The sequence below is a fragment of the Leuresthes tenuis genome, unplaced genomic scaffold (genome assembly GCF_036924035.1).
Source record: "Leuresthes tenuis unplaced genomic scaffold, fLeuTen1.0.hap1 SCAF_9, whole genome shotgun sequence".
Taxonomy (NCBI): domain Eukaryota; kingdom Metazoa; phylum Chordata; class Actinopteri; order Atheriniformes; family Atherinopsidae; genus Leuresthes; species Leuresthes tenuis.
Window position 1 is genome coordinate 19,120,109 of NW_027325363.1, and position 21,043 is coordinate 19,141,151.

The 21,043-nt window shown below is 39.2% G+C and overlaps 7 non-coding genes across 7 annotated transcripts; all 7 read left to right on the forward strand.

Annotated features, from left to right (window-relative positions):
• Positions 1–13,823: 13,823 nt before the first annotated feature.
• trnai-aau (transfer RNA isoleucine (anticodon AAU)) lies at positions 13,824–13,897 on the forward strand. Its single transcript has one exon. It is a non-coding gene; the product is annotated as a tRNA-Ile (tRNA).
• A 1,112-nt stretch (positions 13,898–15,009) lies between these two features.
• Positions 15,010–15,083, forward strand: trnai-aau (transfer RNA isoleucine (anticodon AAU)). Its single transcript has one exon. It is a non-coding gene; the product is annotated as a tRNA-Ile (tRNA).
• A 1,113-nt stretch (positions 15,084–16,196) lies between these two features.
• trnai-aau (transfer RNA isoleucine (anticodon AAU)) lies at positions 16,197–16,270 on the forward strand. Its single transcript has one exon. It is a non-coding gene; the product is annotated as a tRNA-Ile (tRNA).
• A 1,000-nt stretch (positions 16,271–17,270) lies between these two features.
• trnai-aau (transfer RNA isoleucine (anticodon AAU)) lies at positions 17,271–17,344 on the forward strand. Its single transcript has one exon. It is a non-coding gene; the product is annotated as a tRNA-Ile (tRNA).
• Positions 17,345–18,457: 1,113 nt separating this feature from the next.
• On the forward strand, positions 18,458–18,531 carry trnai-aau (transfer RNA isoleucine (anticodon AAU)). Its single transcript has one exon. It is a non-coding gene; the product is annotated as a tRNA-Ile (tRNA).
• A 1,000-nt stretch (positions 18,532–19,531) lies between these two features.
• trnai-aau (transfer RNA isoleucine (anticodon AAU)) lies at positions 19,532–19,605 on the forward strand. The gene has a single exon. It is a non-coding gene; the product is annotated as a tRNA-Ile (tRNA).
• Positions 19,606–20,718: 1,113 nt separating this feature from the next.
• On the forward strand, positions 20,719–20,792 carry trnai-aau (transfer RNA isoleucine (anticodon AAU)). Its single transcript has one exon. It is a non-coding gene; the product is annotated as a tRNA-Ile (tRNA).
• Positions 20,793–21,043: the final 251 nt, after the last annotated feature.

The following is a 21,043-nucleotide window of genomic DNA, read 5'->3' on the forward strand; positions in this document are numbered from 1 at the left end:
GTCAAGCTTTCTATTCTTGAGGCTTGTTGTTCAAAATGTTAATTAATCATATTTCCATCTCCTGGAGAGTGTTCTTCACACTGCTGGATGTTGTGGGGATTGTTTATCTTTACTCTAAAAAGATCCCGCAGTCATCTACCGCTGTTGTCTGTCATCGACATCCACGTTTTTTATCCTGCAGAGCTCACTAGCACTTACATTTTTCCGCTGAATTTATCAAGCCCTAGTCACTCCTAATGTTTCTGCTATCCTGATGATAGATTTGTTTCACTTTTGTAGCAGAAGTCTGCTGTTTCATGTCCACTGAGAGCTCCTTTAACCATATATTTTGGGTTAAAGGAGAAAATGTCAAATATGAGACCAACTCGGGACCTTTTATTTGTCTGAATAATGAAGACATAATGAGAAAATAGCCAAAACCTGGCCAGGAAAAAGTTTTTCAGTCAGTTGTTCAACTACTTTTGGTACATTAAAAGAGATATAATAATAAAACCATTATTATTATGGGCAGAGATTGTCAGAGGCTGTGTGCCGAGATTTTATAGTCTAATTCATACTCACTTTTCCAATTTGGATGTTATGACCCTCAAATTAAAGATACAAGTCTGTAATTTAAGCCCATATTCTTTATTTCTAACAAATTTCATGGCTGTTTATTTCAAATTTGGTGGACTATACATTTGTGCTTTTCTCCATCCAGATTTCAGGTTAACATTCCTTCAAAGCTGCTGTTCCATCCACCTTTGACCAGTTATGATATTGCTATCTAACCATCCAGTTTGCACCTATGCTTTCATAACCCTTTTTTCTGCATCCATCCTCACTTCATTCTTTAGCTTCATTTAAAAAACTGCCTACCCCATCATTCATCTCACTAATTAGGTTCTGTCATTTTTCTGATCATCATCAGTCAAGGACGTTTAATTGTCTTCATCCATTTTTGTTATTTAATTAATACACATGCAGCACATTAACTGCCTATTACAGTTTTCCTGCATGCACTGAATCAAAAGCATAAGACAAGCACTGTAAACATGATTTGATATTTTTTGATTATTTTTTTTCTAGAATATGGGTTGCCAACTCTCACTGTATCATTAAGTTTCCATAGAATATGTATCAAGTATATCTTTAACTGCCTGAGGTTACATTTAATTCCATCTCACTGCTGAATAATGCTCCTGTCTAGTTCTCCATATAAATGTACATCCTGTCACTGCAATTGAAACAGCCTTCACCTTAATATGAAAAAGAAGCTCTGCAAGCTGTTAAAAATGGAATTGATGCCAATAAAGTTACCTTTGGAGAATAATAATTTTCAAAAACTTTATAATGACTTTCACTGTCTGTATTGCTTACCTTACATGCTTGTTCTAGCTTCGTCCTGGAACATTAGGTTGTGTTTACCATTGAGCATTTCACACAAAAACTCTACAAATCCACTTACAGGTACATAAATGTATATGTGCCTCAAGCACTCAGCGGCAGATCTCTCTGGCCCTGGATCATCAGGTGTGGTAATCTCGGTGTGTAAACCAGCTTTATGATGCTTCCTTAGATTAATCCCTGTCCTCTTCGTCACTCTAGGTCCCTCTTTGAAGCTTGAAGGGAAAATTGAATGTGAATGTGCATATATACTTTGTCTTTGAGATTTAGGGAAACAGAGGAAGAAAGAGAATGATAAGTGTGTGTCTATGCTTTAAGGGCAATGTAGATATGCATTATCTATCAATCTACTTGATCCACAGAGACAGTTGCGTTCACAAAAGGCTTTGATGTGAATGTGCCCTTTCATTGACTGTGGGCATTCACTTTTAATGTTTCATTTTCTTTTGCTTTATATTGCTTTGTTGAGAGCAGATAAAAGACAGTATTTCTCAAACATGTTATGGCAACAAGGATGAGCCACTGTCACAGATGGGAAATGCTAAATGAAGGAAAGAGTTAATTACATGTTATGAGAGAAGGCTTTAAAAAATCAATTTTAGAACTTGTCTTTGTCCTTATCATGCATGAATTAATCTGCCTCCTTCAGGGATACTAAAAGTCTTGCCCAGAACCCTTCAAAGAGAAACTAATGGGTTTCATACTTACTGGTATTTAAACCTAAGTAGTGGATACTTTACTCTACTGATATAGGTAGGTGAATTGGTTGTGTGGTACTCAAAACTCACCTCAGAGGAAAAACCTAATCTTGATCCAATTTAGGCATAGTCTCAACCTTTGATTTCTTACTTCAGGCTGTACATATATGATTGAAGATAGCTGGAATTAAAATTGAACAGCTTTGTTTTATACCCCTGGTCTTTTTCTTTTGAGCACTACAGTCTAATACAAAGCAATACCGCAGCAATACCCCTAAGTTTTGCTCCAAACTATGGTGCTACTGATCACCAGTCAATAATATCTCATTCATTAATTTTCTATACCCACTTAATCCAATTTACGGTTGTGGGGCTGATGGCTGGAGCCTATCTCAACTGTCACTGGGTGAGAGGCAAGTACACCTTGGACAGGTTACCAGTCCATCACAGAGCCACATGGAAACAAACCAGACACTCACTCCTCGGGTCACTTTAGAGTTACCAATTGACCTGAAACAAATGTTTTTGGGTGGTGGGAGGAAGCCAGAGTACCCAGACATAACCCATGCACACATGAGGAGAACATGCAAACTCCACACAGAAAGGCCCCAGCCGGGATTCTTAGGAACCCTCTTGCTGTGAGGTGATGTGCTAACCACCAGCAACCCCTAAAAGAATCTCAAGATACCTGAATCAATCAATCAAGCATACTTGGATGTTGTCTTTAGCACATCGGCTTTAATCTGGAGAAGATGCAAATGGTCCACATGGCATGAACAGTCCTGTTTTTCTACTGAAGAAAACAATGTAATGAACAGTAATAAAGTAGCCAAAAACCTAATTAATTAACATTTTACACAGCAGTCATTAAGCTGAACATCCTTTAACATTGGCCATACCAGATTTTGCCTCAACAAAGTCTGCATAGTTTCTTGTCAAATATGTTTTAATTTCTTAAACTCACTTTCACAACTTCATGACTGACTGACCAGGTGACTGCGTTTGACCTTAGAAACTCACACCTCATCAAGAGAGCTTAATTAGTTTACCTTACACCTTGTTGTGTTCTGTGTTTCTATCAACACGCCATAAAGGTGTTCATGTTTTGAAATGGCAGTTATTCTGTGCAAATTTGAGCAGTTTTGTGCATTCTCTTGGTGAATTTATATAGAATAGAATAGAAAAATATTTTATTCATCCCCCAGTGGGGGGAATTCAAATATGGAGTGTATACAACCATGTATCCCAGTAGAAGACTGTGTAGAAAGCCCTCTATAAGCCCCTGATAGCCGCCAATAACAACAACACAGCAGCTATGAGCTAACAGTGCAATAGTACGCGTTCATTCATTCATTTGTCTTAAAGTATTGGTGAAATAAAGACAGATAATGCCTTATTTAGAGCCTGCATCGTCTAAGCCCCGTTCACTCCGTTATATGGATCTCAAAGAATCTAAATATCCTCCGAAGGACGCCAACTTTCACCAAACTGTTCTCGGTGATTAGATAAACGTATTTCATGCCAGGAATAAGGTTGAAGTTTCCCCTTTAATAAGAGGTTTAACTACTGCATGTTTACGTTTAGCACTAAACTTAAACATTCAGTAGTTAAACCTCTTATTAAGAAACCTGGTCTTGACTGCTCCGCGTTGGCTACCATATTTTTGGGATATGATGGCACACTTGGTATTCTTACCATAATAAGTAATATACTAGCTATACTTGGAAAAATGTCTTTAAAAAATCGTGAAGAAATGGGATCATGTGGAGAGCCTGAGGGCTTAAGACGATACACCACATCCTCTTAACGAGAGAGTCACAGGCTCAAACTGATTAAAGACAGCAGAGCAAGGGGCTGAGACTGAAGGGTCAGAGTCAGGAGATGTGATAGCAGCCCTTGTGGTGGCCACCTTTTGCAATAAAAAACATTAAGAACTGATAGTACATTTCAGAAGAGGCTTCCAAGCAGGTTCCAGAGATTCTTCTGGCGCAGGTTGAGTAAGTGAGAAAAAATTATTCACAAGTGATATAAACATTCAAGACTGTTGCAGATCCCAAAAGATTAAAGTGACAAAATTGATCCCAGGGAATTTGAGTTTGCTTGGTTGTTTGTCTTTGTGTTGGCCACGATGTACTTCACCTTTCATCCAATTGCTGCTGGGATAGGCTCCCGCACCCCTGAATTGGATTAAGCGGGTATAGAAACTGCATGGATGAGCGTTCAGGTAAATCGCAAAAAAAACAAAAGCTTTATCTATGAGACAAACACAACAGATGAGATGGTGGTGTGGTGGTTAGCCCTGTCACCTCACAGTGAGGGGGTTCCAGATTCAATCCCCACTTTGGACCTTTCTGTGTGGAGTATGCATGTTCTCCCCATGTATGTTTGGGTTCTCTCTGAGTACTTGGGCTTCCTTCCACTGTCCAAAAATGTGCATTTTAGGTTAATTGGTGATTCTTAAATGACTGTAGGTGTGAGTGTGCATGTTTGTTTGTCTTGTGTGGCCCTGTGATGGACTGGCGACCTGTCAAGGGTGTACCCTACCTCTTGCCCAATGACTGCTGGGACAGGCTCCAGCTTCCCCGCGACCAGACCGATCTGACCTGACCGGTATAGAAAATAGATGGATGGAAGATTACAGATATATCATTTAGGGATCTACATTTGCCCTTGTCTAGCAGTATAATGCTGATCACTATTTTGAACAGGGTTAACAAATTCCCACCAAAAAGGACTCGAACAGCCCACAGAAGTGATGGTTACAAACTTGGATTGCTAAATAAACTGCTAAACCCAACTTGTTTCAGGAAAAAAAAATCCAAAAAGATGGCTGGGTCTCAACACACAGCACAGGCCGCACTGTGCTCACTGCTCATACCTAACAAGGCAACAATATAAATGTCAGGAGGGTAGGAATAGAAGGTCCAGTATATGATGATGCTAGTCAGTGAGATGCATGATAACAAAAGTCCAACAAATGTGAGCTCCGGGAAAACCTTTGTTTGTGTGGATTTTGATCTGGCTTGTACATTGATGAATAAACTAAATAATAAAGCTCCTCTGCCAGTTTTATCTCTACTCACATCATAGTATGGTCATATCAAACTGAAAGATTTGGCAGATTTTGCATTGTAAGCCATCAAGATTGAAACATTAAAATCTTCATTTTAGAAAAGTACTGATAAAAAACAGGTAGTGACACACAAGACTGATAATTGTAGTCAGTTATAAACCTATTGTAGTCAGTTATAGACCATATAAAAAGTAGAAAACCTCTTGGGTCAGGGTGATGTGTGTAGTATTGAATGGGCTGAGTTTTTAGCAACCAGATGCCATTAATTCATTGTAGTGTAGTAATGGCAGTTATAATATGGCAGCAAAAACCTTTTATACAAAATTTCTAGAACAATGCAGACTGCTTCATAAACACAATTCAGTTGTAGTGATATGTGATTTAAAAAAAAAAAAGACTATCTCCAAAAATGTCACTCTGTCACAAATTCATTATTACTGCATTGGCTCCTATGACCCCTACAAGATTGGAAACGGAAAACAGCCATCTTCTTTTCTTTCTACACCCTGTTTTCCAGCTCATATCTCAAACCATAATCTTTTTCCCATACCAAGGTAAACAGTGTTGCGCATATGTCATACATTTATTGTAGCTGATTTTATCATATGTTATAAATTACAATACACTCTGACTTAACTTTTCACAATAAATTAAGTGGCACTTTGAATTTCCCTTTTTGGGGTTTGAAAAATGTTTAATTTATTTGCTGTCACCGTGTGTCTGCCAAGTTAATGGATTCTAATTGCTCCTCAAGGATACTGAGAGGTGTAATCTATCAGTCATTTCTTGTGCAAGGCGTCATCAGCTAGCAAAATAAAGCAATGGCTCTTCTCTGAACATAGTGAATGTTATCTCATTTTTATGTGCTGCTCTTCACAAAGAATTCTTACAGAAATAGTTTTCATTGATTGTTTCTTAAAAGCTTTTGTGGGATTCACAGCTTTTTTTCACAGACTATAGGTTAAAGAGCATTTTAGGATTAGTTGTATAATTGTAAAGAAACCTTAGAAAAGCACATGTCAAACTTGGGATGTTTGAAACAGTCACTAATTTGTCTTTTGTCTTGCAGTGTCTTCCCAACATAGTTCTGCCATGAAACAAGCTGCTTCTACAGCAGACAGTTTAATGCAAGTTCACACTTCACAACAACTAGTTCAAAGTTCACTTCAAACAGATTAAAACTGAATTAGTTGAAATTCACAATTCATAATGTGAAATTCTGAACCAAGCTCACAGTCCTAAAATGATCTAATTAACTTTTTATGATCTCCCCCTGATTTTTCCTCTTTGGTATAACATATGGCTTTAAAGCATTGGAACATGGGCTTCACAGCCATCTGAACAGATGCATGTACATCTCTTCATTTATATATTTATCACAACTCATAATCAATCTGTATTCAAAAAAGAAAGATGCTTTTAGTGTGTAGCCCTCTGTATTTGATCAAGGTTAACGCAGAGTATTTGAGTCCTGACAGTCATTTTTGCAGGTTTCCATAAAAAAAATTAACCTCTTAACATGCAAATTCTGCTTCTGTCAAGTTAAATAAAACCATAAAAACAATCAGTGCACATTTGCCATGCATGAATTAGATTAAAGCATTTTTAAAAACCATACTCTGGTGTGCCAATGAGGTAAAGAATCTACACTTTGCTTCCCTAAGATCATCAGAGTTTGGATCCATTCAAAGTTTACAACCTTTCAAGTGTGCAGATAGCCTTCGTTTTGTCCCGCATCCTACTATCTTCAAGTTGCACACTGATTAAACGATATTAGCCTGTAGAAGCCTGTGTCGAGCTGGTGAAAAACTGCAACTTAAAAAAAATCTGCCTGAATGAAACAAAGAAAACAGACTAGCAGCTATGTGACAAAATTTGTTGAGGGAGTGCCACCTCAGACAAAATCATAAGCAGTGATAGTGCATGACACAGATGAGGACAGAGTCGGTGTGCGGCTGTTTGAGTCACAGCCAAATAAAAATCTACTTTCATTATAAGTACTCTTATCCGGCTTTCTGCTGTGCAAAATCATCTAAAACATCCTTCAAATTCAGATGGCAAGCCTCACTAAATCTTTTATAGTGGTCTTCTTTTTCAGAACTCAGATTTTTATCTGTTCTTTTCTTGGCATCTACCACAGCGTCTTGTTGTCAGTCTTGTGCATAGTTCTGTGCATATCAGTAGCCGCACATCTGTATTGTCCAAAATCAGTTGCACTAGTTATATATCGATAGTTACACCTTTGTCAGGTTCAAATATCACCAAGCAGTGCTGCATGCAAATAAGCAAATGTTTTCCCATGCAGAAAAAACCTGAAGAGCTCTAACTATGTAGCTTCATATTTATTTTTCCTCCCATTTCCTTCATTTTCTGCAATTTTTCTGTAATTTCCTCTCTCTGTGTCGTCATGTATCTTTGGGTGTATGAGCTTGATGAAAAGGGACTGTGATGTCTCCAGGTGTCATTGACGGAAACAGGGTGATGACTCTCTTTAATGGACAGCCTGCAGCAACTTTCATCCAGACGCTCATTTGCATTCAAATTCATAACTTGTTTGTCTATGCATGTGTGTGTGTGCTCGTCCGTATGACTGTGCATAAAGACTACATTTTAGCAGGTCCTATACATATCCTATGTATTGTGTCCTATATGGCATCAACATATTTCTTTGGCTGTGTATATCCTTGTCTGTATACATATGTGTATTGGCAGTACATGGTTGTGAAAATGCAAAGAGGTGAAAAGTTGTGGGCATATTTCATGCTCATGCAAAATGCACACACAGACACACACACATCACAAGGTGTCAGTCTGCAAATTGGTTTCTCTCCTCTGGGCTGCCAGAGCTGACAAGCCCTTTATGAGAGGCATAAACAAGGCTGCCCCGCCCCCCTCCCCCAACTCACTTTCTTTTCAACTTAAAGCCTCAAATCTGCCTTCAAACTGATGAACTTCATGCTACTCTGCTCTGAGTGCTCACTTATCTGTGACACTCATACTTCAAATTAATCAGATTACACTTCCAAATTGTTTGTACTTGTTATCACACTGAAACATGAAATCAGTCGGATTCTATGCAGACGTTCAAATAATGTGCTCGTTGAGTAGCTGATGATGAAAGCTGATAGCAGTGTATGACACTGTGGGTTCTCAAGGCTTAGGCAAGGCTTGGTCTGTGAATGTGTACCTTTAAGAAATCAAGAATGAATTTACCAAACATTTTGACTATGCCCTTTAAACTGAAAAGAAAAGACAAATGGCTCAACTTTGTTTTAATTACATAACCCTAGCTCTGACCTGAGAAGATGTTCCTCTTCATTAATGGGATAAGAAAATGACATATTCTTCATATTTTTCATGTTTGAAACACATAATCAGCATTCCAGACTTACTGTTCATCTTAAAAGAATATTTATTGGCTGATTTAATAGTTGCAGAACAGCATGAGGTGAGCGTTTGTGTGTAATTGTAAATGTGCGTGCTTGCAATCTCCTGCATATGTGTGGCCATCCCTCTATCCATCAGTAATGAACAGGCAGTTAATGAAGGAGCCTTTGCTCTTTCTATTCCACCAGCCAGGAAATAATTACCTTGTGTCTGAAGCCATTCTCCATTTGTACCACACTCTGTGGCTTCATTTAGCTGCCATATCTAAAAAAATCTAATTCTTTCTTTTCTTCTCTTTTCTTACAGCTTTGTTACACCTTCTTGCACTAACTACCTGTCTCTCTTGCATCAAATATGGCGAATCAATTCACCCTAATAAGTAGCAGATGATTACAAGAGGGATCTGACTTTTGATGGTTTAATGAAGCCTTTTAACAAAGTTTTCCATCGGTGGACACTTGAGTGTGTACATGTGCGTGTTTGCTCTTACAAGAACATATTCATCACAGAATAAAATAGATCTCCCCTTTACACCCCAGAGGCTCAACATGACTCTATTTAGTCTCCTTCTCTGTCTGTTTACCATTTTCTCCACTCATTAAATATATCTCCTCTATAACCATTTGATCCGTTAATACCTCGCACTCATATTTTATGTGCTCCTCTTTTGTCAACTCATTGTCTTTGTTCAAAGCCATCACTTCACCTTACTTTTAACACCCCATTCTGTATTTTTCAGTGTGTCATTTCAAAGTAAGTGATGAACTACGTATCTGTGTGAAAAGGAACAGCTGTGTGTACATTTGGGTGGAGGTAAGTTGCGTTTCTTGCTATTCAGTATGAATTTCTATATGATTTTGTTTTTGAGGATGTTTTGTGGTTTTTTGTGGTTTTATGAGAATAAATAAATAAATAAGAATTAAAGTCAATTTAAACCAAACTGATGATGATAAGGGCCTGTTCAGTGTCATATCTGTTTAGTTAGTTGTAAACATTGCTATCATATGTCAAAGTATAGTAAGGGGGGAGTGTCCTCATCAATTCGTGGCAAAAAATGGCAATTTTTGTACATGTGTATATTCTGTCGTGACAGTAATTTATGCCTTGTTTTATAAATCTGAAGAAAACAGAGTGGTTGCTATATTTCAATGTTTGCAATTAGGACAGTAATGGTATGATTATACTCTTTATTTTAATAATGTAGGTATATGTGTATATACCGTCACATTACAATAAGTGGATTGAATACTTCATGCAGAGTGGCTTTGGGTGGGTTTTGGGTGCATCGCTAACTAAATGGCTTTTTTTCTTCTTTGAATGAAGTGAACACTATGGAAAGATTTGGTGGCAGGAGAGTTTGCCTCACTCTCGCTTTTACACAGAATTGGGCTGTCCTGTCCTGTGCTTACTGCTCTCTGCTTTATCACCCATTCATACTTTTCAGTTCTACTTTGTATTCGTGTTTTATTGAAATTTTTGCTGTTTTCTTTGGGCTTCCTTATGTTTAATTTGCCTTTTTTATGCCAAGTCATGCTTCCTGGTGCCCTCTCTCATCATATATGTTGGGAATCATTTCCTTTCGACCATCTTGCAGAATTTTCCCATCCCTCAGATCCACCGGAAGGTTCCGAGGAGAAATTAGGTTTTAAAGAGGACCACATGTGTAACTTTTCTTGCATTATTGTCTCATATCCTCACTGGTGGAACCTACGAAGGAAGAGAGGAGCGCTAGGGAGTTGAGGGACCATGTTAATATAATGAAAATAACCCCCATGGTCCCTTTTTCCCCTCTCCAGATTGTATTTGTTGTACCTCATGTTTTCATCACTTTAAATCATGTACCAGGTGTCAGTCTCCTTTGTTTCTTTCTTTTTTTTGGCCTTGTTTTTTCAGTTTTGGATGTTTGCCTGCTTTCTATGAGTATGCTTTTGCGTGGTTCTGACTAATTTTATATGCGTGACTGCTTGGACTCTTTGAAATTTACCTTGTGTATCAAGTCTGTCTCTGCATACGTCCCTCTGATTTGTAGTAGCACTGTCATTAACCAGAGAAAAAATATCAAAGAATAGAGATAAACCTCTCAGTCACAGGGCTCATCTCTTTTTTCTTTCGTTCCACTTCATTTCCTCTCTCCTCTGTCGTCCTGCCTGTGACCTGGAAGTCATTGTTGGTGCACCATGCTGAAGGATGTCTCAGATCCCAAAATGCATCTGGAGGAGTGGGGTACAAGGAGAAAGAAAACATGCCACAGGAACTATCATGCACAATGCGGCTGCAGCTGCATCACTTGCAGAGGTAATTTTCATCACCTAGGTGGTAAAGGATCTGTGAAACACGTTGTGACTTGAAAGTAAATACACACGTCATTATGAATAATACTATGCTTAAAATATCAGGGTAGGGTGTAACTAAACAATTCCCTGCTGATTGACCTGTGCAATATTATATACAACAGATTTTGGTTTAGAATGATGGTATGGATGTCTCATTTTGGTAAATGCTTGTTTTCATTGTTTCCTCGTCATACCTCTCCTTCACTTATTTTTGATCAGATTTAAGGTAAACGAGATTAAGATGCAAAGGGAATCAACAATTTACTGGTATTTTTAAGAAAATAGCTTTAGGCATCGCTTAGATTCAATAGGAATACAGGAACCACAAAATGTCTGGCAGTGGACAGTACACACACACACACACACACACACAAACACACACAAATTCATTATGAAATTAGTTCTAGTGAGAGCAAAAATGTCAACCGATGTATAATGCCATTTCCTGTTGATAAGAAAAGTTATACAATTTCTTAAGTCAAATTTAACCTTGCACTATCTCTTCATTTATCACTTCATTACATTTTCTTCTTTCCTTTGTTCTCTTGGTTCATTATTCATACCTGACCCTAGCCCTGCAATGCAGGGGCTGCAAAAATCTCCTCAACCTTTCTTTCATCCCCACTTCTGCCTCTCATTCTTTCTCACTCTGCTTACATACATCTCTGCTACACCTGAAGTACTGCTGCCATTCTCCTCTTTATCGCTATATACATCATATTCAACCTCTTACATCCAACATCTACCCCACCCCCCTCTTAATTACTATGTGTCTTAATCTGTTCATTCATACTTTCCTCCCTCCTCTCTAATTCAGATCCCTCTGTTAATGCTCTAAGGGGAAAACCTGGGGGATCTTGTCTACCACAGCTGCTTTTTCATTACTTTTTTTTGTCAACTTAAGATTAGTTTCTAGTTTGAACAGCTACTTCTGTTACAGAATTACAATCACAAAATGGAGTCAATACTGTCATCCTCTGGCAACACAACACAGCCTAGTTTGCTTGCTTTAAACCAGTAAACGGAAAGGTGTCAATTTCACATTAATTCTTTTGTGGCTCTTCAACAGATCACTTGATATTTGCTTTGCTAGTAACTGGAAGTCTGATTGATGACTTTGAATATTTCCACTACTTCAAATTATGGAAAAAAAAAGAAAAGTTGTTTCCTCAACCAAGCGGTTTACACTTTTTCATAATCGTGAAATTTCAACTTACACTGTGTTTCTTCCTATAACAGCATCAGTCATCAACTCTTTCAAGGTATGATTTGAGACTAATTTGTGATCAGTCAGTTTATATTCCAAGTGACATGTGTTGGAAATGAACATGAAAGGTCAAAGGTCACAGCTTAAATGTATTCTCTTAGACTCTGGATCAGAAGCTGCAGCCCCCTCACATGGATGAATCATACGCAAATCCTGATCAGCCTATTTCAGCTCAGTCTGACAGCTTTGCTATTCAGCACTAGAGTAAAAGTCTCTCATCAGCTGAAGGACAGATGATAAGAAACTTAATTTATGTAAGGCATCATCTTCATAAAACTGGTAAAGCAGGTCAAGAGAGCAGTTTAACTAAATGAGGAAAAGAAGCTGATTTTCCAAAATCCCTTATTTTAATGTTCTCCAGTAACAATCAGACCAATTTCCCTAGTTCATATTTTGGTCTCCATTTGGTCTGCTGTATGGATATTTTACATGTTCTAAATCTATTTTAATTACTCTGGACCACGTTCTCTTTAATTACTATTTTTCAAACCTAATCAAAGATTAAATCCTGGAAAGAAGTATATTTAATGTCTCACTAAAGGGTCAAAGTGTGTGTGTGTGTTTTCTTTTTTTTTGGCCAACATGAGTCAATGCTTAACAGGTAGCAGGTCAGTGAGGACAAGAATAAGAAATATGCTTTAAAAGTTTAATGTACTAAAAGCTGCTGGAGCTGCATAACCTTTGAACCCAGGCGGTTTGCCTCCAGAGACTCTAGTCTCAGTGTGTCAAAGAGTCCATTAGTTATGAATGTGCCTGGAATAACACAAAAATTGTATATCACATAAATTATATATAAAAAATATATAAAAGAGTCAGACTGTACCATATAACACATTTATGATTATGTAGCGTGTATACATACAAAAATCCCATGTGTGATTCACCACTGTTAAAATATTTTTCCATGGTCACAAGAAGTAAAAACCACCAATGTTCACAAGAAACTTGGTATAGCAAGAGAAAAGAAAAAAACATGAGCATCAATTGAAGTATTGCATTTATGTAAAGAATATTGCCAAATTTATACACTTGCATTTTCATGCATCTCTGTTGACACTCTGCTTATATTGCCAAATAAATATGCTGAGAGTGATTAAGAGTGATAAGAGTGAGAGTGATTTTTTTACTTCAAATTGTCTCTGCGCAGACATGTTTTAGGTTGGTAGGGAGCACATGTTAAGAAACAAAACAGTGAAAAAGAAGAGTTTCTCTTAATCTCATTAATCTCAATCTAATTTTTTTTAATCACGATTCTCAAGGAGTCATTTGTTTTTTTAACAACAACTGAAAGTCTTTCAACTCACCTACTGAAAACATCCAAATCCGCAATACCAATGGTATGACCAACATGCCATTGGGATAGGGTCATCACTGGCATCCCAGAGTTGGGAACCTCCTTTCATCAGTGTGTCGTCTAGTTTGGCCCACAACAACTCCATGTCAGAAATCTTCTGAAGGGCATGCAGTGTAAGTCTGAGTTGAGCTGATGTTACGTGATGAACTTGGGTATCCCATACGGCTTACGTTCAAGCTATACACAAAGATAGACTTGAATGAGTGACTTCAATCCTGCTTAGTCATTACAGCAAATGATAAAATAATTGCATTGAAAGCAGTCATTTGTTTTTTTAACAACAACCGAAAGTCTTTCAACTGGCTAGTCAAATACCTCAAAAGTAGGCCGGTTAGCTCAGCTGGTCAGAGCGTGGTGCTAATAACGCCAAGGTCATGGGTTCAATCCCCATACTGGCCACATCTTCACAGACATCTGCAACAACAGCACTTGTGTAGGGACTCTGCCAAAATCAGCCGTGAGTGGAAGTTGGTTTCAGTCTCATGCATTAGCAATCTCATTCCTTCACTCTCAACAAAAACTCTTCCTTGCTCCATGTGCTCTTTTAAAGACTTATTCTTCAAATACTCTGTTCATTCTTTTATTTTCGCAGAGCTTCCAATATCAGAGGTGTTTGAAATTTCAAACTTAGCTTGAGATTCCAAGTAAACACAAGAAACTTGTGTTAAAAAATAAATGGACCAGACTCACTGAATAATTCCCTATAATCCCTATATAGACCAGTGAGCAGTACTGACCAACATGCCATTGGGGTCATCAGGTGGGAACCTCCTTTCATCAGTGTGTCATCTAGTTTGGCCCACGACACCTCCAAAACGTAAGAAATTGATCACTGGCATCCCAGAGTTACTCCCCTAACGCCAGCCATCACTGCTCCTCACACCTCAACAACCATCTTTTCTTCCACAACCACAAGCTACCCCAGCCTCTCAACACCTGCAAGCCTGTCATAGCGGGGTGGGGATACAAACCCTGGTACGAGTAGGGGGTAGAAATAGAAGAGGTAAAGAAAAGTAGGACTGGGTTTCAAATCCTGGTTTGGGTAGGGGGTAATGAAAATATAGAGTGCGCCAGAGTCACTATCAAGGAGTTTTTCCCAGAGAAAAACTGAAAGGACTAAAAGTATAAAGATGAGTGTATTCAAACTCGTCTTTACGTTCATAAAATTAAGTCACAGGATTTTAAATGGAAGGTTAGAAGCGTTAGCACAAACACAAACAAAGTGCTTTGTAAGGTCTATTCCATGTCAGAAATCTTCAAAAGGGCATGCAGTGTAAGTCTGAGTTTAGCTGATTTTACGCGATGAACTTGGGTATCCCATACGGCCTACGTTCAAGCTATACACAACGATGATAGACTTGAATGAGCGACTTCAATCCTGCTTAGTCATTACAGCAAATGATAAAATAATTGCATTGAAAGCAGTCATTTGTTTTTTGAACAACAACTGAAAGTCTTTCAACTCACCTACTAAAAAAAAAAAAAATTGGTCGTCAAATACCTCAAAAGTAGGCCGGTTAGCTCAGCTGGTCAGAGCGTGGTGCTAATAACGCCAAGGTCATGGGTTCAATCCCCATACTGGCCACATCTTCACAGACATCTGCAACAACAGCACTTGTGTAGGGACTCTGCCAAAATCAGCCGTGAGTGGAAGTTGGTTTCAGTCTCATGCATTAGCAATCTCATTCCTTCACTCTCAACAAAAACTCTTCCTTGCTCCATGTGCTCTTTTAAAGACTTATTCTTCAAATACTCTGTTCATTCTTTTATTTTCGCAGAGCTTCCAATATCAGAGGTGTTTGAAATTTCAAACTTAGCTTGAGATTCCAAGTAAACACAAGAAACTTGTGTTAAAAAATAAATGGACCAGACTCACTGAATAATTCCCTATAATCCCTATATAGACCAGTGAGCAGTACTGACCAACATGCCATTGGGGTCATCAGGTGGGAACCTCCTTTCATCAGTGTGTCATCTAGTTTGGCCCACGACACCTCCAAGACGCAAGAAATTGATCACTGGCATCCCAGAGTTACTCCCCTAACGCCAGCCATCACTGCTCCTCACACCTCAACAACCATCTTTTCTTCCACAACCACAAGCTACCCCAGCCTCTCAACACCTGCAAGCCTGTCATAGCGGGGTGGGGATACAAACCCTGGTTCGAGTAGGGGGTAGAAATAGAAGAGGGAAAGATGAGTAGGACTGGGTTTCAAACCCTGGTTTGGGTAGGGGGTAATGAAAATATAGAGGGCGCCAGAGTCACTATCAAGGAGTTTTTCCCAGAGAAAAACTGAAAGGACTAAAAGTATAAAGATGAGTGTATTCAAACTCGTCTTTACGTTCATAAAATTAAGTCACAGGATTTTAAATGGAAGGTTTAAAGCATTAGCACAAACACAAACAAAGTGCTTTGCGAGGTCTGTTCCATGTCAGAAATCTTCAAAAGGGCATGCAGTATAAGTCTGAGTTGAGCTGATGTTACGCGATGAACTTGGGTATCCCATACGGCCTACGTTCAAGCTATACACAACGATGATAGACTTGAATGAGCGACTTCAATCCTGCTTAGTCATTACAGCAAATGATAAAATAATTGCATTGAAAGCAGTCATTTGTTTTTTTTAACAACAACTGAAAGTCTTTCAACTCACCTACTAAAAAAAAAAAAAATTGGTCGTCAAATACCTCAAAAGTAGGCCGGTTAGCTCAGCTGGTCAGAGCGTGGTGCTAATAACGCCAAGGTCATGGCTTCAATCCCCATACTGGCCACATCTGCAACTCTTCCTTGCTCCATGTGCTCTTTTAAAGACTTATTCTTCAAATACTCTGTTCATTCTTTTATTTTCGCAGAGCTTCCAGTATCAGAGGTGTTTGAAATTTCAAACTTAGCTTGAGATTCCAAGTAAACACAAGAAACTTGTGTTAAAAAAGAAATGGACCAGACTCACTGAATAATTCCCTATAATCCCTATATAGACCAGTGAGCAGTACTGACCAACATGCCATTGGGGTCATCAGGTGGGAACCTCCTTTCATCAGTGTGTCATCTAGTTTGGCCCACGACACCTCCAAAACGTAAGAAATTGATCACTGGCATCCCAGAGTTACTCCCCTAACGCCAGCCATCACTGCTCCTCACACCTCAACAACCATCTTTTCTTCCACAACCACAAGCTACCCCAGCCTCTCAACACCTGCAAGCCTGTCATAGCGGGGTGGGGATACAAACCCTGGTACGAGTAGGGGGTAGAAATAGAAGAGGTAAAGAAAAGTAGGACTGGGTTTCAAATCCTGGTTTGGGTAGGGGGTAATGAAAATATAGAGTGCGCCAGAGTCACTATCAAGGAGTTTTTCCCAGAGAAAAACTGAAAGGACTAAAAGTATAAAGATGAGTGTATTCAAACTCGTCTTTACGTTCATAAAATTAAGTCACAGGATTTTAAATGGAAGGTTAGAAGCGTTAGCACAAACACAAACAAAGTGCTTTGTAAGGTCTATTCCATGTCAGAAATCTTCAAAAGGGCATGCAGTGTAAGTCTGAGTTGAGCTGATGTTACGCGATGAACTTGGGTATCCCATACGGCCTACGTTCAAGCTATACACAACGATGATAGACTTGAATGAGCGACTTCAATCCTGCTTAGTCATTACAGCAAATGATAAAATAATTGCATTGAAAGCAGTCATTTGTTTTTTGAACAACAACTGAAAGTCTTTCAACTCACCTACTAAAAAAAAAAAAAATTGGTCGTCAAATACCTCAAAAGTAGGCCGGTTAGCTCAGCTGGTCAGAGCGTGGTGCTAATAACGCCAAGGTCATGGCTTCAATCCCCATACTGGCCACATCTTCACAGACATCTGCAACAACAGCACTTGTGTAGGGACTCTGCCAAAATCAGCCGTGAGTGGAAGTTGGTTTCAGTCTCATGCATTAGCAATCTCATTCCTTCACTCTCAACAAAAACTCTTCCTTGCTCCATGTGCTCTTTTAAAGACTTATTCTTCAAATACTCTGTTCATTCTTTTATTTTCGCAGAGCTTCCAATATCAGAGGTGTTTGAAATTTCAAACTTAGCTTGAGATTCCAAGTAAACACAAGAAACTTGTGTTAAAAAATAAATGGACCAGACTCACTGAATAATTCCCTATAATCCCTATATAGACCAGTGAGCAGTACTGACCAACATGCCATTGGGGTCATCAGGTGGGAACCTCCTTTCATCAGTGTGTCATCTAGTTTGGCCCACGACACCTCCAAGACGCAAGAAATTGATCACTGGCATCCCAGAGTTACTCCCCTAACGCCAGCCATCACTGCTCCTCACACCTCAACAACCATCTTTTCTTCCACAACCACAAGCTACCCCAGCCTCTCAACACCTGCAAGCCTGTCATAGCGGGGTGGGGATACAAACCCTGGTTCGAGTAGGGGGTAGAAATAGAAGAGGGAAAGATGAGTAGGACTGGGTTTCAAACCCTGGTTTGGGTAGGGGGTAATGAAAATATAGAGGGCGCCAGAGTCACTATCAAGGAGTTTTTCCCAGAGAAAAACTGAAAGGACTAAAAGTATAAAGATGAGTGTATTCAAACTCGTCTTTACGTTCATAAAATTAAGTCACAGGATTTTAAATGGAAGGTTTAAAGCATTAGCACAAACACAAACAAAGTGCTTTGCGAGGTCTGTTCCATGTCAGAAATCTTCAAAAGGGCATGCAGTATAAGTCTGAGTTGAGCTGATGTTACGCGATGAACTTGGGTATCCCATACGGCCTACGTTCAAGCTATACACAACGATGATAGACTTGAATGAGCGACTTCAATCCTGCTTAGTCATTACAGCAAATGATAAAATAATTGCATTGAAAGCAGTCATTTGTTTTTTTTAACAACAACTGAAAGTCTTTCAACTCACCTACTAAAAAAAAAAAAAATTGGTCGTCAAATACCTCAAAAGTAGGCCGGTTAGCTCAGCTGGTCAGAGCGTGGTGCTAATAACGCCAAGGTCATGGCTTCAATCCCCATACTGGCCACATCTGCAACTCTTCCTTGCTCCATGTGCTCTTTTAAAGACTTATTCTTCAAATACTCTGTTCATTCTTTTATTTTCGCAGAGCTTCCAATATCAGAGGTGTTTGAAATTTCAAACTTAGCTTGAGATTCCAAGTAAACACAAGAAACTTGTGTTAAAAAATAAATGGACCAGACTCACTGAATAATTCCCTATAATCCCTATATAGACCAGTGAGCAGTACTGACCAACATGCCATTGGGGTCATCAGGTGGGAACCTCCTTTCATCAGTGTGTCATCTAGTTTGGCCCACGACACCTCCAAGACGCAAGAAATTGATCACTGGCATCCCAGAGTTACTCCCCTAACGCCAGCCATCACTGCTCCTCACACCTCAACAACCATCTTTTCTTCCACAACCACAAGCTACCCCAGCCTCTCAACACCTGCAAGCCTGTCATAGCGGGGTGGGGATACAAACCCTGGTACGAGTAGGGGGTAGAAATAGAAGAGGTAAAGAAAAGTAGGACTGGGTTTCAAATCCTGGTTTGGGTAGGGGGTAATGAAAATATAGAGTGCGCCAGAGTCACTATCAAGGAGTTTTTCCCAGAGAAAAACTGAAAGGACTAAAAGTATAAAGATGAGTGTATTCAAACTCGTCTTTACGTTCATAAAATTAAGTCACAGGATTTTAAATGGAAGGTTAGAAGCGTTAGCACAAACACAAACAAAGTGCTTTGTAAGGTCTATTCCATGTCAGAAATCTTCAAAAGGGCATGCAGTGTAAGTCTGAGTTTAGCTGATTTTACGCGATGAACTTGGGTATCCCATACGGCCTACGTTCAAGCTATACACAACGATGATAGACTTGAATGAGCGACTTCAATCCTGCTTAGTCATTACAGCAAATGATAAAATAATTGCATTGAAAGCAGTCATTTGTTTTTTGAACAACAACTGAAAGTCTTTCAACTCACCTACTAAAAAAAAAAAAAATTGGTCGTCAAATACCTCAAAAGTAGGCCGGTTAGCTCAGCTGGTCAGAGCGTGGTGCTAATAACGCCAAGGTCATGGCTTCAATCCCCATACTGGCCACATCTTCACAGACATCTGCAACAACAGCACTTGTGTAGGGACTCTGCCAAAATCAGCCGTGAGTGGAAGTTGGTTTCAGTCTCATGCATTAGCAATCTCATTCCTTCACTCTCAACAAAAACTCTTCCTTGCTCCATGTGCTCTTTTAAAGACTTATTCTTCAAATACTCTGTTCATTCTTTTATTTTCGCAGAGCTTCCAATATCAGAGGTGTTTGAAATTTCAAACTTAGCTTGAGATTCCAAGTAAACACAAGAAACTTGTGTTAAAAAATAAATGGACCAGACTCACTGAATAATTCCCTATAATCCCTATATAGACCAGTGAGCAGTACTGACCAACATGCCATTGGGGTCATCAGGTGGGAACCTCCTTTCATCAGTGTGTCATCTAGTTTGGCCCACGACACCTCCAAGACGCAAGAAATTGATCACTGGCATCCCAGAGTTACTCCCCTAACGCCAGCCATCACTGCTCCTCACACCTCAACAACCATCTTTTCTTCCACAACCACAAGCTACCCCAGCCTCTCAACACCTGCAAGCCTGTCATAGCGGGGTGGGGATACAAACCCTGGTTCGAGTAGGGGGTAGAAATAGAAGAGGGAAAGATGAGTAGGACTGGGTTTCAAACCCTGGTTTGGGTAGGGGGTAATGAAAATATAGAGGGCGCCAGAGTCACTATCAAGGAGTTTTTCCCAGAGAAAAACTGAAAGGACTAAAAGTATAAAGATGAGTGTATTCAAACTCGTCTTTACGTTCATAAAATTAAGTCACAGGATTTTAAATGGAAGGTTTAAAGCATTAGCACAAACACAAACAAAGTGCTTTGCGAGGTCTGTTCCATGTCAGAAATCTTCAAAAGGGCATGCAGTATAAGTCTGAGTTGAGCTGATGTTACGCGATGAACTTGGGTATCCCATACGGCCTACGTTCAAGCTATACACAACGATGATAGACTTGAATGAGCGACTTCAATCCTGCTTAGTCATTACAGCAAATGATAAAATAATTGCATTGAAAGCAGTCATTTGTTTTTTTTAACAACAACTGAAAGTCTTTCAACTCACCTACTAAAAAAAAAAAAAATTGGTCGTCAAATACCTCAAAAGTAGGCCGGTTAGCTCAGCTGGTCAGAGCGTGGTGCTAATAACGCCAAGGTCATGGCTTCAATCCCCATACTGGCCACATCTGCAACTCTTCCTTGCTCCATGTGCTCTTTTAAAGACTTATTCTTCAAATACTCTGTTCATTCTTTTATTTTCGCAGAGCTTCCAGTATCAGAGGTGTTTGAAATTTCAAACTTAGCTTGAGATTCCAAGTAAACACAAGAAACTTGTGTTAAAAAAGAAATGGACCAGACTCACTGAATAATTCCCTATAATCCCTATATAGACCAGTGAGCAGTACTGACCAACATGCCATTGGGGTCATCAGGT